This window comes from Mytilus trossulus, chromosome 8, assembly GCF_036588685.1.
Source record: "Mytilus trossulus isolate FHL-02 chromosome 8, PNRI_Mtr1.1.1.hap1, whole genome shotgun sequence".
Taxonomy (NCBI): Eukaryota; Metazoa; Mollusca; class Bivalvia; order Mytilida; family Mytilidae; genus Mytilus; species Mytilus trossulus.
This window is the reverse complement of record NC_086380.1, coordinates 59,102,095-59,119,051: the sequence shown is the minus strand read 5'-3', so window position 1 is coordinate 59,119,051 and position 16,957 is coordinate 59,102,095. Positions and strand designations below refer to the sequence as shown.

The 16,957-nt window shown below is 32.1% G+C and overlaps 1 protein-coding gene across 2 annotated transcripts in view; it reads right to left on the bottom strand.

Moving 5' to 3' along the window:
• The window catches only part of LOC134681205 (sodium-dependent dopamine transporter-like), a 65,608-nt gene extending 48,897 nt beyond the window's left edge, over positions 1 to 16,711 (bottom strand). Inside the window, exons 1-2 of one of the 2 annotated variants that reach the window (XM_063540708.1) lie at positions 16,591 to 16,711; positions 652 to 844 (exon numbers count right to left, since the gene is read on the bottom strand). The gene's annotated coding sequence lies outside the window, so the exon portion shown is untranslated. Of the gene's footprint in view, positions 1 to 651; positions 845 to 10,166; positions 10,460 to 16,590 lie in introns of those variants that run through there. The other variant, XM_063540707.1, reaches the window with a different exon arrangement.
• Between the last annotated feature and the right edge of the window lie 246 nt (positions 16,712 to 16,957).

Below are 16,957 nucleotides of genomic sequence, written 5' to 3'. Positions count from 1 at the left end.
CTCACTTTGTATTTAGTATGTTTAAAAGAAACAGCAATGACAGATCGGCGAGTAATAATTGTATTAGTTTTTAGGTAACATGTCTTCTTAGTTACTTTTTTTGGGCACGCGCGTCACCAATCTGAATCAGCACAAGTATACCGCCGATACAGTTTCAAATCATGCTGTTTTTGTTTGATTTTTTTTTATATTCATTACAATTACCTATATGATTGGGTTGAATCAAGGAATTATTTTAACGCCGCTTTCAGAACTATTGCCAATTCGTGGCGGTAATTTTTTATTCAGTGTGAAGGAAGTCAGAGCGTCGGAGAGAATTACCTACTTTCGATAGAAAAGCTGCCGATTCTAGTCAATAAAGATTTGGATCGAATGCACTTTAAAAATTATCTTATTTTCGACAAAACGTACAGGTATTATTGTAACACTTAATTCAAATATGCATGCACCAACAAAAAAATAAGTTGTCTTTTACAATCTTACAAAAACTCGTGTTTTCTACATTGCAAGGATATTTTTGGAGATACTTCTAAGCGCTAATTTCTAATTTTTGTGCTTGAATTTATTTCAAGTCATGCATATAAACTATTCAAAAAAGTAAATACAAATTTTAATATATAGTTTCTGGTTAATAAGATTAATAATACTTACCATATATTTACGTCTTATACATGTAACAGGAATTTAATATTGTGTTCTGAATTTGGCGATTTAAAGTTGATTGAAAATCCATTAATTTTTGTTACAAAAACTTTTTCGATAATCCATTCCGAAGTTCTCACGGTCCTAGACTAAATCAAAGTTATGCAAACAAATTCCTTGCTTCTGAGGTCACGTGTCTGATCTGAAATAATTTAAAAGCAATAGCTCATTTGCATTTACACTGGTACTATGATACTATTTAATGTATAAATATTGCATATATTGATAAGTTTACAAAGAAGTGCACTTGAAACGAGCACCTGCTTTTGTCTGTATCGGACAAATGTTTGAACGTAATTAACCACTAATTAAACTATATTTCATAATCGTCATTTTAAAATCCGAATTTATTTACTAAAAGAGATAAAATTCATTTATTTATCAAAGGATTTATCGATGTAAATTGAACCGTATTTAGCTCCGATGGTACGCCGAGTGTAAAATTCTTCCGAACGGGTTTAATGTTGCTGAGAATTGGATCAAATCGTATATGGTATCGGAAAAGGGTAACTAACGAACAGTGTTAATGGATGGTGCAAAGATATTATAAACACATTAAGGAGATCGATGGAATTTGTTCGAACGAAGACAAATTATTCCTGATTGTCCAGAACCGCAAAGTGTTTTATCGATAGCCATTTTAACACTTAAATAAAGTCAACAATCTGGTTAGGTATAGTGATTATCATTAGAAGTAAATACTACATAGATCATTGCTGTTACTGTGTTAGTATGGTCTCACCACCGGACATAAATGAGGGCCCTCATGGGGTTTTTGATTATGTGATTACTTGGCCGTTTTTTTTAATGATTATTTGATTATTAAGCCAAATATTTCATGATTATTTGATTACCTAGGACTGTATTTATAGTTTATGATTATTTGATTACTAAAGATAACCAAATATTTAATGATTATGTGATTATATTGGCAACAAAATGGTGATTATGTGATTACTAGGACCCCCCCCCCCCATTGAGGGGCCTCATAAATATCAAATAACTATGCATATAGTCTCAATAATGGCAAACAGTTGATTATAATTACTTGTCACTTTTGTCTTTCGTTTCATGGCTAGATATAAGAATGCTTTTTTTTTTTTATATAGCTGCAGTGATTAAATTTGTGAGCATTAAATAGATTGACATGAATACAGGGCAGCAGTTGTTAACCGATTTTTAAAACTCGTTAACCCATTTTGAATGTTTAAACCATGTGAGAGAAAAAAAAACACGGAAGGAGTCCGCATATCTGTTACGCTGCATGCTGGTATATTCGTACTTAAGAAGTCGAGTGTCTGTCTCTATAAAAATCTTAATAAATTTCCCGGACAACGCTGCATTCATCACCACCAATAATGCCATCTCCGGAGGCAGTGACAACAGCAATACCAATCTTGGAACGGTCATACCATACTCCTCCGGGGCTTGATGCAAGATGACAGTCAACAGATCTGTAACCGCACAATAGGTAGATGCAAGTCCGCGATATCCTTCTGTATATACATGTATATAGTCGGCGGACTATAAAACCGAAACGAAGTTGTAATATACCTGACCAAACTTTAATGGTGGCTCATTTTTTGATTCTACTTTTGTCTCCTTAAGATTTTTATGTTGCACGTCGGATTTCGATCTTATATATATTTTTAAAATGTAACAATGTGATTTTCAAACGTTACGTACATAGGTAGAGCCTTTTAATTTTTATATTTTAGTATAGTGTTAAAAAAGGATATTTTGAAGTTTTTATTACAGTTGAATATGAATGTATCTGCTCTTTGGTTTGGTTATTGTTTCTTTGACATATTCCCCCCGTTTTCTTTCTCAATGTTATTGCTGAAAAGAGAGTATTTGAAGTTTCATTACAGGCGTGTATGGATGTTGCAGAAGCGGATTTAGGTGGAGGCCCAGGTTGATTATATAGGAAGTCACTAAAGCTTGACAGGAGCGGGACCCTCTTAGGTAGTCATAGGGTCTCACTTACAAAAATTTCTGGATCCGCCACTGTGTGGTGCTGAAAGAAGTTCTAAACATGGTCTTTCATATTTTATTGTTAATACTTATTTATGTGAATGGATATATATTGTAAAGCGCTTAGGGAAATTTTAAGATTATATAATGCGCTGTAAAATACTGTATACCACTACTAATAACAATAATAATTAAAAACCAATTGTTCAGAGAACCATTGATGGTCTTTCCACCAGTAAGGATTTTTTTATATGAAAATATTAAAATTTGGTTTCAAATGTCAGTTGTAGCGTCAAATGACAGCTTGATGAACGCTGATTCCAAAAATGTATGGTTTCTTTGGAAAAAATATAGATAAGGGAGATAATTGTTTACTTCCGGTTCAAATGATGTGATTTCCGGTATAGTTTGATAGTTTAATTGACACTGATTCCAAAAATATATGGTTCTTCATACTTTTACATTAATTTAGAACAAAAAAAAACCTACTTCCGGTAAACAAAAGGTCACTTCCGGTTCCAGTTACAAGTTCACACTGCTTGCAACCAATTGCAAAAAGTCCCATGTCTATATCATGTATTCATATGAGGTAAAAGCAAAGTTCAAAATCTAGAACGTGAATTTTGTCTATGACCTTGAGCTCAATTTCAAAGTCAACAACCAAGGACCTAAAATCAAAAAAACCCAGGCCTCTACTTTATATTGTTAATGAGTTATATTACCATACAACTAATATTAGATATAAAAGGGGGGAAAAGTCGCATCAAATGTTTACGTACCCTTTTAACTAAAATTTACGTGTTACGCCATGTGGCAACACACATTTTGTGAAAATATTTTGTCGATATCTTATAGGATTTTCTGAAAATGAGAGATAACAAGCCAAAATCATATTTTTGAAAATGACCTTGACCTTTGACCTTGACCTCATTTTCATTTTTTTTGGACCAAGGACTTCAAATCAAAAGACCCTAGGCCTCTATCACTAATGATTTCCAGTAACAAATTTATTTCATTTATTTCAATACAAAAGGGGAAATAACTCTCATATGGAGTCTTCGTAAAGCTTCTGTGAAAATAAAACGAGCAATTTGGAAAAATAAATTTGTCGCTTTCTTTTACGGTTGCGGAGGAGATCTGATAACAAGAAAAACAGTGTTTGGGGAGATAACTCTTACAAAGAAAAATGTTCGGTTAAACAGGGTCAGTTTCAAAACCGTATAGACTGTATGATATCATATACAAAAAAACTAAGCGACATCTTTTGAAACATTTTTACACCGCAAGAAAAAAATTAGGCGTAAGAAAAAAAAAGAAAATTAAACTGTCAATTGTTCTTGAACAATTGAGAGGTCTTTCCTTTTATAATGTAAAATACATGTTCCAATAGACTTAAAATGTATTGAAAAGCTTTAAAACACACTGAAAATCCTTTAAATAAGGTCAAAAACACATAATTAGCTATATTTGACTTGACCTTGACCTTTGACCTTTTGACCTTTGTCAAGGTCATTAGTCCCCAATGTCATTGCTGAAGACCCCATGGGTCTAGGACCTTTTGTTATGTAGTAAAAGCTGATTTTGTCTTTTCAGAAACCTAAAACAGGCTTTATGCCCCTTAAAAAAAGGTCAAATCTCTTCGGTCAAAATGTAACAAATGTGCGCCGTAATGACCCAAACATTTTCCACTATTTAAAACTTCTGTAAGTATAATGGTTTCTGAGATTATCCCATAACAAGGTGTTAGGTCAAAGGTCAAGGTCAACATACAAATTTGACCTTGAGGTATTTTGCAAAGATACATAAATTGATGATGATTGGTGAAGATCCTAGGTGTCTACGACTTTCGGTTTCTGAGTTTTGGTGGCCAACCGACACCGGTTAATTTTCATAGGGGCATAACCCTACCAATGAGTCGTTGAATCTTTTCGATCCAAATGTAACGAAGAACCGGTGTCTGGTCCTGAACAAATTTCACCCTTCGTTTTTTTTCTACCTATTACGGTTACGGTGTTGGAACGATAACAAGGTTTTTTGGTTTCGGAGGGATTACTCCGAACCGACAAAATATTTTGACTAACAGGGTGAGTTCCAGATAGATATTCATGACACCAATACAAAGTGTGAACATGAAAGCGACACGTCTTACGGTTAAGGCTGCTAACTTCGTCAAAGTTTGGCGGAACAAAAAGAATAATAATAGTCAGAAGAAATACAGTAAGGTCTTTCCTTATAGAAAAAGGAAAGACCTTAAAAAGAATCAGAACAAATTCAATAGGTCTTTCCACAAGAAAGGTGGAAAGACCTAATAAATACCCCCTTGATGAACTTAACATTTAATATCATGTATTCAGTAAAGAACTTGTTGTCGTCGCAGCACTTTTCCGGATTAACCTTCATTTGGAATGCACAAAGCCACAAGTTTCCAAGTATAAACTGACAATTATATTTACACAAGAAAGTTATCAAAATAAGAAGCTAAAAAAGTATCTAAATCCATCTAAGGACAAATTTGCCTTAGGAAGTTGGTTCATATGCTTCAACTGAAAACATTTTTTAATGATACCTGCAAGGACTCACAATGTACCAGTGGTATTGACTTAAACTAAACGAAAAATTGTTTTGAAAAAGACAAAATACAGTAGAAGTATATAGTTATATCTATATCATATCTTTTTTATATTGCCAAGGTAAAATTAAAAAAGTATGTAACTATACGCAGTAAATAAAAAAGAATGCATCTGACTACAATTACAAAATGGAAACATTGTCAAAAATGTAGATATCTCACTACAATTACAAAATGGGAACATTGTAAAAATGAGCAAAGACGTCATGCAAAGGAAACAAGTTAGGCAAAGACAATTTATGTTCGATGAGGACGGGGAAAAAAGAGGGAGGGGGTTAAAATGTTATTTCATTTTTATTAAAAAGTAAAACTCTTTGGGAACATGGGGAAGGACGTGAACGTATAAATTGTTTCCATTGAGAAAGTGTGAGTCTCTATTCCTAAACAATCCTTGCTCATGACATGTATTGTATTATAATATTGGTGTTTTTTTTTTTACCAAACTTTAGTCTTTAAAAAAATATTTCAAAAACACAACCGATGCCCTCTATTCCACAGAAGATGGATGGTTGGTGCTTACGTAACATAAACGCTTAGAAAGAAGCATTACAACCTTGTAATTATTCTGTCATAACATGCTTTATAAGTTTACAGAACATTAATAGAATAAGCAAACAAGACCAACTCAGCGTAAAGCAGGTTTATAATTTCCCATATTTTGTTGCCTCGATCTCAATTTGATGTAATTACTATAATAACATCTCTAACTTGTCAACGCGTTCCCAGCTTTTAAAATGCCAACTTCAAAAGTTATTGTATCAGGTATACGGCATAAGTCAACACGTGGTCGATAAGTTTTTGCAACTTTTGTAAGCTTGACAAAGTGTTTGGACGTTAAACAATTAGCACAATCTATTGCTCATAAATCTAAGATTTGTATTACATAAAAAGAGTGCTTAATTTGAAACCGATTAATAATCACAACATTTAAAAACAAGAGATCGATTGAAAAAATGGTATTTTTCTGGAACAATTAGGTCTTTTACAATCAATGAGGGACGTAAAGAGGGGTATCTGCACGGAAGAACGCTAAAAAAATACCATTTCAAGATGAACGAACAATTAAAAATGTCTTGCACGTTTATATTTTTACCGATTTCATGGAACGAACCTTTTTCACCACTGCATGTAAAATAAAAATGGCAAAACACGTTGTACGGAAATAGCCCTTTACCATCCTCATCAATGAGACACTTTAAAAAGCCAATATTCAAATGTATCATTCTATTAATCTCCTTCTGGTTCTATAAACACACAGACTAATGTCCTCATATGTAACAAATACTCTACCACTTTGTCTAACAGTCCGTGTTAAATGGTATATAAACATTTATGTACGAATCTATCAAATTTTCTTTTAAATTCAAACGAACATTGTTCCAAATATCTGCTAATGACTAACAGAAGGTCTGAATCAATGCAAACGTACTGGAATGACTTTAATAACAATTTTTTACTCACTTTTTACACTGAAAATAAAACGTTTGAACTTTAAGTTTCTTTTCTAGATTAACATTAAAAAGGAAAACGCATGTGTATAAGATGGGACTGTCGAAAGAGTTGTAAACTTATTGTGAGGTAAATACAAAAAAAAATATGCATTTAAATTTGAAGTATTTCGGCCGCATTTAAAAAAAACACTTTAAAATATTGTAGCCAAATTGAACCACGATTGAAAGGAGCTGTAGGAAATAAGCCGAAAACACAACATTTTATTGAACTTTTATACATAAAACTTCCGTCGTTTTATTTTGGAAATCAGAAAGTTCAGTTTTCCGATAGTATGCTGATACAGAATCAAGATATATTTTCCACTTTGATAGAACAGAAAAAAGTAAAATTATCTACGAGAAAAATTCTAAATGGAAAGTCCCTGACTTGGTACCAGCATTTTCGCGGGGTTGAATATATGTTTAACATTGACTTATGCTGAAATCCTTTAAAAAATCAAATTGTCTATATATTCCTTTGACCTAAATTGTTTTAAAGCGATTGATTTTAGATGGAATAACATGACTATTAAAATGTTTCTCACGAGTAAATAGTGTTGAATTTTAACATTATTTTGCACGTATAATGAACAGGATAGTTTTATTTTCTGTACTATTATTTTTTTTGCAGATTGATTTAATTGTACGATTATTTCAGTGTTAGTAGAACAAGGTTATTTGATGATTTTAGTATTATCATTATGACAAACAAAATGTTATATTAGTTTGATCAAGGCATGTCAGCAATTGAAAAAAATGTCGCTACAAAATTAACATATTCAATAACCAGTACAAGGTTATTATCGGGAAATAAAAAAATCGACGTATTCTGTTACAGTAAAATCAGGAAATCAAGAAATCAATTGAGATCAGAAATATGAGAAAAATCGTAAAATCAGAAATTTTCAAAATCAAGAAATCAATTGAGACACGTACTTACAGTGGAATCAGAAAATCAAGAAATCAATTGAGACACGTACTTACAGTGGAATCAGAAAATCAAGAAATCAATTGAGACATGTACTTACAGTGAAATCAGAAAATCAAGAAATCAATTGAGACATGTACTTACAGTGAAATCAGAAAATCAAGAAATCAATTAAGACACGTACTTACAGTGAAATCAGAAAATCAAGAAATCAATTGAGACATGTACTTACAGTGAAATCAGAAAATCAAGAAATCAATTGAGACATGTACTTACAGTGAAATCAGAAAATCAAGAAATCAATTGAGACACGTACTTACAGTGAAATCAGAAAATCAAGTAATCAATTGAGACATGTACTTACAGTGAAATCAGAAAATCAAGAAATCAATTGAGACATATACTTACAATGACATCAGAAAATCAAGAAATCAATTGAGACATGTACTTACAGTGAAATCAGAAAATCAAGAAATCAATTGAGACATGTACTTACAGTGACATCAGAAAATCAAGAAATCAATTGAGACATGTACTTACAGTGACATCAGAAAATCAAGAAGTCAATTGAGACATGTACTTACAGTGAAATCAGAAAATCAAGAAATCAATTGAGACACGTACTTACAGTGACATCAGAAAATCAAGAAATCAATTGAGACACGTACTTACAGTGAAATCAGAAAATCAAGAAATCAATTGAGACATGTACTTACAATGAAATCAGAAAATCAAAAAATCAATTGAGACATGTACTTACAATGAAATAAAGTCAGAAAAAAATCAAAACTAGCATATCCCGTTTTCAGCAGACTGGAAATCAAAACTAACCCATTCATTTATCCATTAGATTGGGAATCCAAAACTAAAAACTGAGAAATCATTTTAAAAAGATATTAGAAAGTCCGGAAATCTTAACTCAAGACTTTCAATTAGAGAACATAGATACACAACATTTTTTTAATCCCCCCCTTCTTTCCCAAAAAGTTATTGATATGAAATTTTAAATCTTGAATATTATACGTTCACAGAATTCAGTAAAGGTGTACGCAACACATCGGATGTGACCTTGAGGGGTCATACCGGTGTTATGTTGCCTCTGAAATTCCACTTATTTTACAGTATTTTGCAGGAGCGATGCATCTATAACCCTAAAAAAACAACACATAACGATACCATATTCAAAATCCTGATCACTATACATTTTCAAAATTTCGATGCTACTACCACAAGTTTATGCATGATCGAGAGACAACTAATGTAAACAGCAAACGGTACATGACATTAAGATGTCACGGTGGCCATACTACACGTTAAGTGTTAATAAATAAACAATTGCATGTCAGACAGATTTACACTGGGCTCGTTACCATCATATTGAAGTATACTGTATTAATGTTAGTAAATAAACAACTGCATGTCCGACAAACATAAACTAGACGTATTACCACTATCGTCAGATCATATGTTTTCGTACGTCATATGAATTCGCACTTTGCATACGTTTTCAATGGAAATTATGACGTCACCCTGCATTCCTGGTAGCAAGAAATCCCATGAGACGAGGATATATATATAAGTAATAATAGCATCACTAATGCATGGATATGCTTGACATTACGTGTCTGTAAACATTCAAGTTTTGACCTATTTTCCGGCTTTTTCGTGTATGTTTCATATGTATATCCAATAATCTAGAGTAATTGGGTACCCTGAATGATCCTGAATGTGTCGTTGCATTGATAAACAAAGCTTCAGCTAGCTAGCCTTTCACAATTATCTTTTATAATCATATTATTATGAGTGTCTATCTATTATATAAGCTTTCAAGTTTGTTATGGTTTGTGTCAAAATATTGCATACACAGGCGTTTTGATTAGTCTTATAATCTATTCCTATATTGTAACATGTAGTGGTCAAATATTTGACAACCATGATCATCTTAGTAAACGGCTACAGATATAATTTTTATGTGTTTCACAGCTGTTGTCGTGCTTTAGAAGCTGAGTATAAGATATGGGTTTTGTTCAGTGTTGAAAGCTGCATTGTGGCTTATAGCTGTTAAAGTCATCGTCACTTAGTCTCTAGTGGATAGTTGTCTCATTGACAATCATACCAATCTCCATTTTTATATATTGGTAATACATTTTGGAAGCGTATACCAAAGCTTTGTAATAGGTGAATAATATCGTCAACAATGAACATGATAGCACTATTTCGATATCTACTGAAGAACATTGAAATAAGCGATTTTCGTTTAAATTCTGAAACGGCGAAATATAGAATAAAAATAGGAATTACGACGTTTCGTGACATTGGTTCGTCTGTTTAATAATCAATCTTTTATAAAAAAAAAACATTTTTTTTAACATAAGTGTAAAATTGTCCCAACTGTTTATAGCCGATTCTAGGAAATGAAATAATAAAACTAAATGTATCTTACCTAGTACTTGCAGCAGACACCTAAAGCAATTCCATACTCTCAAACACTATACATCCATTCATCTGCATGTAAACGGAATTTAAGAAAATACTATCGCAGTGTGCATAGCTCTCTTTCATATATCTCGTGTTAAAATATATAATATAATTTTCAACAAATCCTTCAAATCAAACCTTAAAGTGCTACACCACTACTTCGCGCTCCCTACACGTGACATAAAAGCAAGTATAGTGAATTTCAGCAACGTATACGCACAGTTACAAGATACGTTTCCTTAGTGACGATTCACTCTAGAAGGACACGTTTATCGTGTGAACTCTGGGTAATATATATATATTACTAAGCATATCAATAATTACTGAAGAATACGTTATTCTTATATACAGCCACTGTCACCCACATCCGACACTCTTTCCGGGATTACCAATTAATTTCTAATTGGTCATTTTCAATGACAGTAACACTAGAAAAAAAGTATACTTCAGAACGAAAAAGGTCATTGTACAAAAAATAAGCTTAATTTCGCCTCGTTTTTCAAAATCGCGTCAAAGCTACAAAAACCACTACACACAAGAAATTAAAAATAATTTACGCTTTTTACCTAGAATTGTACCAGACCTACTTTTATTACCTAAAGTGCATGTACCTCCAGCCTTGGCATATATATACAGAAGAAAGACGATGTCACATATTTGTGTTTTGAAATACGGTATCGTGCATATTATTCTTTCTAAAATGACTGACATGAAGTTCAAATATTTAAGTTATTACAGATATTGAATTTAGATGCATTTGTTTATGTAGAAAGTAACGTAACCGAGGATGACTAGAAGGGGAAAATTGGCACGTTCAAAAATGTTCAGGTCCCTACTTATGTTTGAAATATTTGCTACTGGTTATTATTCAACCTACAATTAATTTTATTAGTGAAAGTTATGGTAGTTACATTTCTGTCCTGAAGAACCCCTTTATGGGAGTAGCAAAGTGGCTGCTAGCGAGTGGCTGCTATAGCTTGTCTCAACTTAGATAAGTCTGCCTTTTTTAATATTAATCCCATAAACCAGTCTGGTTTATGGGATTAATATTTAAACAGCGTCTTCTGCACTTTAACTGAATGCTGTAATCAAGGCCTTTTTACACACATACCTTCCAGATTTATGAAACGCAAAACAGACGTGTCCACCCATGTACAAATTGATATTTTACACCATACCAGCCTTGATTTAATCATTGTTCAGTGGTGAACCTCAATATAAAGGAGTGAAATCCATACAAGCCATCCGTATTGACAGTTTACATTATTATACGGACAGAGTATCAAACGAATCGTATCATGACAAATGATATGGTACTATACGTCAAATAACAATTTAAAAATGACATTAAAATGTAACTCGATTACAATTGTTGACTATAAGGAGGGTCTAATGTTTACTACAAGAAGACAATTTGTAATGTAATGAAAATTAAAGATAATAGACTCTATATAGTATGAATATGTCTGCCAAATGTAATTGATATTTAACGTCATATGCAACAGTGGTACTTGTTTAAAAAAAAAATCAGGTCAAACCTTTTTGCTTTTAGTTTTGTTTATTCTCGATTATTTAAATTACAACAGTTTTAAAATACTACAATAATTTGAAATCTGTTACTGGACAATGCAGTTGTAAGTTTGATACATATATAATATGCACTAGCCATGAAAAACAGTTTTTCTGTGCAAATATTGGTGGTAATTAGGTTAATTGTCGATTTCTCGACGAAATATTATTTTATTCTTCATCAATTTGCGGTTTGATTTCTGATTGAGTTTTCAAGTTCAAGAGAGACGAAAGATAACAGACGGACATTCATACTCATAAGTCGAAAATAAACCGACAACGCCATCGCTAAAACGCTTCTCTATAAATATGTTCCATGAAACACATTTTGTGACGACACTTTTTACATATATTTTTTTAATTTATAACATCTTTTTCTCTGCTATTTTTTGTGTGCATATTTGATGTCCTCATTGGAACCCTGCTTTACGAAAACAACAGGTGGCTGGAGAAATATTCATCGGAAAAACTTAACTATAAAAATAATAAACAGTTCTATAAACATATGAAGCTGATATGAATAGAAAACAAAGTAAAGTAAGCATAAAATTAGATAACAGATAACGGAACGAAGATAACTTCTCGTTTAACTCGTTAACCTCGTCTTTGTGAGATATCGCCATCTTGAAGAAATAAACAACTTTGCCAATTAACCTTTTGCATAACTGCTTATATCAAAACGTTTAACGCAATTTGTTACCTAGAAATTGAAAAGATTTTAAAGTTTCCGTTTTTCAATATTCATTTTATAAAGTTTGAACCTGCACAGTAAATTATCATGCAATTATAGACGGTTAGTTTCAATAAAAAAAAATGCATACGTGAAGAACAGTGTAATACTATTTCATAAAATTGTGAAAAAACGTCTGTTTGAAACCAGAACAAAAATAATTTCATCATAAAGGTCAAAAACAGAAGAAGAAAAATACTAATACGACAGCACATGGCGCGCATGTCTGTTTCTGTCTTTTCGACAGCACAAATCGACCTTTTAATATACCGAGTGATTCAATACAGATCTTTGTGTCCAGTTCTACTTATATATCCAATATATTCAACTTTCCGCCATTGAAGAAAGATGAGTGAAGATTAAACGGGAGATGTTTATACAGATATGTGTGTCCAGTTCTACTCATACTTCAAAAATTCAACTTTTTACCATTTGAGAAGGATGAGTGAAGATTAAACGGGAGATGTGTTTAATCATCGTTGTATAATTTTTTTTATAGCGCATGAACATGGAACAGCACTTAAACCAGAAACTTGTCGTCTGATCAACGAACCGAATAAACATCCGCGGTAGAAAGGAAATCGTCCATTTCTTTTGTGCCTTTATGTTGATAATAGTAGAATATACTAATACGTACTCCATGACAAGAAAATCGATTTCTGCTCAAAGTTTAATACTTGAGATGTTAGAGAAAAATCTGCCTTTTTCTGATCTTTTTTTCCCCACTGTTAAATTAATTGAAAAATATGTTTATTCAATGTATCGCAATCAATGTGTTTTATTTACACTAAAGTGACTTTTCGTTAATTGTTTTATATGTAAATGATCACGCTTTTAAAAACCTAGGACATAACACTTAATTATGTAAACAAAAACTAATGTCAATTCAGTAAAGCGTAAAGCTTCCTTATTTACAGAGATTGATTCGAGAAAATAGGCCTCGGTATACTTTTGAAGTTGGAAAATAGTCTTAAAGCCGTTTTCTGATTTTTTTCCCCCTTTAATTCTTGTTTCTTTAAAGCGCGTTTTTACGGTCAGAACCACCGGTTTTATTGGTGACAACTGAAGCTGCGCACGGTTCTTTTGTTAATTCCGCATGTTCATCATTACTAATGTATTTTGGGTTTATTAGATACAAGAAGATGTGGTATGAGTGCCAATGAGAAAACTATCCATCCAATTCACAGTAAAAGTAAACCATTATAGAATCGAAAAAATAGACCTCGGTATACTTTTAGAGCTGGAAAGTAGTCTTTGAGCCATTCTCTGATTTTTTACCGTTTATTCTGGTTTCTTTAAAGCGCGTTTTAGTCAGAATCACCGGTCTTATTGGTGACAACTGAAGCTGAGCACGGTTCTTTTTTTAATTCCGCATGTTCATTATTGCTAATATATTTTGGTTTTATTAGATACAAGAAGATGTGGTATGAGTGCCAATGAGACTAATCTCCATCCAATTCACAGAAAAAATAAACCATTAAAAGTATATGTTAGGTCTCAAACACGGAGCCTTGGATCATGCACAGCAAGCTATAAAGGGCCCCGAAAATGACTAGTGGAAAACCAGCGGTCTAATCTATATAAAATAAACCCAAGAAACACTTATGAACTACATCAACAAACGACAACAACTGAACATCAGATTCCTGACTTAAGACAGGTGCACAACAAATGCATCGGCTTGGTACCAACCTTCACCCTTATCTGAAACAATAGTTTAGCATCACAACATAAAAAGACGCCACTGCTTACGGTTGTTGGTTTTATTGCATTATGAGAATTAATGCTGTGATAATTCTGTTTATCCCACATGTTCCCCCTATATTGGACACATATTAAATATTCAATTTGATTCCATGAACATCAAATTTGTATCTCTTTAATAATTTTTTCTTTAACGTAAATATATGCAAAAGTAGCCCATGACATTATTTGTACTTTAAACATTAATCAACAATTAACGTCTTGATCAAGTCGTCTGAATTCATGCATATCACAAACCATTTTATTTCATCAAGTTACATAACGATTAAAATCATCTGAAATGTCATCAGTACGTATTATCAGACGTATATCTGTTAATAACTGATGCAATTTCACACGCACTTGTTGTATTCACTTGAATGAACATAAAACTTTGTAAGAAATTTTACGTCTGAGGCATTTTTCTAGATTTAACTGCATCGGGAACGCTCCATATAAAAAAAATCAAATAGAAATGAAATCAAATGATGTATAAAAGACCGAAAAAAGCAAGGATGTGAAACATTTTAAAACTCTAAGTATCGGAAGCGTTTTTCATAATTTACATGCGCCAGTAACGCTCAAAACCAAAATATTTGAAGGCAAATGGCCAAATTCATGTGGTGTCAATTTGATCGAGGAAAAAAATGTGAAAGCTCGAGAAGAAAACGTTTGGTACACAAAATAAAATTTCTGTTAAGATTATCGTTATGTGCTTAAAAGTTACTCCTTTCACCGGCTTGCGGCGTTTAGGTGCATATTATTTTGGAAACGAAGTAAGCCGAAAAACGACCATGGAAGTTGTTTAAGATCAGTCGCGATGAATAGCTTTGAAATTGGCTAGAATCTAATAAAAGACGCGAAGTTTGACTGTATGAATGATATTTGTTTTCTGTCGTTTGATTTTGTGTCTCGTTTTGGCGTATTTGGTGTGGTACATGTATGAGAATTTGGGAATTAATTATTCTGAGATTTTCCTTAAATTTACATTACACTATAGCGTCATGAAAGTGTCTTTCTCTTGAAGATCTGGGCTTGAATTCATAAAACTTTGCTCAGTGTTTGGAGCAAAACAATCATACTTGAAACATGAAATCCACCATTTTTATTGGTTGATTTTTGAGTACGAGTACAAATAGCTGACTCGAAAGTTTTATGACTTCAAGGCTAGATGTTTGAAGATTGATTCAAATTGCAAATACTTATAGGTGACTGAAAGATATATATTTTATTAATTTTGACAAAGGAGTAGGATCAGGCAGAACCCATTTATGCCCAAAAATATAGCAGTTTTACAAATTGTTGAAATGTAAACTTAAAGCTATTTATTGGAGAGTAGAATACTTTTGTTACATGATAATTGGTTGTTTTTGACAATACAATGCACATGTATCAAGTACTTGCATCATAAAGTCATGCTATATTACTCAAATCTTCACACAATTTTAGCATTTGAGTTAATTTTTAGACGATTTCCGTATTAAATGGAAGTGTCCGCATTTGTATTCATTTTTAATATATAATTGTAAGTTATATTTTATGATAATACATAACATATATAAAGTTGAGGATGAAGGCAGATGCAGCAACTTTTATATTTTTATAAAAACATATTATGACATATTTGATAGATTTTTCATATTTAAGCTTGAATTTGATCGTTCTTTATGACTAAATCAGTTCAAATCTTTCACATGAACTAATTGAATAGACTCAAGTAAACACTTTTAAGTGTTTGAAAAGTGTCAAAAATCTTTCTTCAGATAAACATGAAGTTTTAGGACAAAATCGGCCCTTACCGGACCTCCTTTTGATCCGAGTATGATAGGAGGGATACAAATTCAATATCCCTCAAAAACATATTTACTTATTGTTTTTCAAATACAAATTAATTTATTGTAGATCCTTGTTGCATTCATAAAAAATCAACAAGGGTATAAAAATTTATAAAAGCGTTGGGAGTTCGTCCATTGTACAACGGTCAACTCTTTTACGCGGCCAAATAAAATTACAAAAAGATGCATTCAATTCTGAAAAATGACGTGCCTACATAACGAATCTTTATAAAGTACGGAGATGAGGTTTTATTAGCCAATGAGAAAACCATCAATGACATTCCATATAAACTATAAAAAAAATTATTTAATTTATTGATATTAATTCATATGCATTGTTTGCATCCATGCAATCGACATCGAAAAGAAAAGAAAATAAAAGTTTGCAGACATACACGTAACGACATTAAAAAATTCTTAATATACATGATATAAGCAAAAGTGTTTCATATACTAAAATTTGAAAAAAAAAGGATTATTGCATGCCCATAAAATTGATATAAATTACTTACTGTTAAAATCGCTGAAGAACAGCACTTATATCCATTGCAATTGTTCGTTTCATGATGAAATCTCATATTTTAATTCACCCGATTAACCTGTACAAAAATTGACACCTTGAACCCATTGTATCATGTAAATTACCTATTAACGTCAACCTATGTACGTTTCATGTTAAATTAAGTCTTTCTATAAATGCTGCATACCTCAACACAATGATTTTATCAACAATTTACCGACCTAAAATATCTCATATAAAATCTTCAATTTTTTAATCAATTCGTGGGTTACGTAAAATATATAATTCTTATTTCATAACGCGAGAGTTAAAATACAATATCTTGAAAAAGCAAAAAATAATGAATAAATTAATTATAA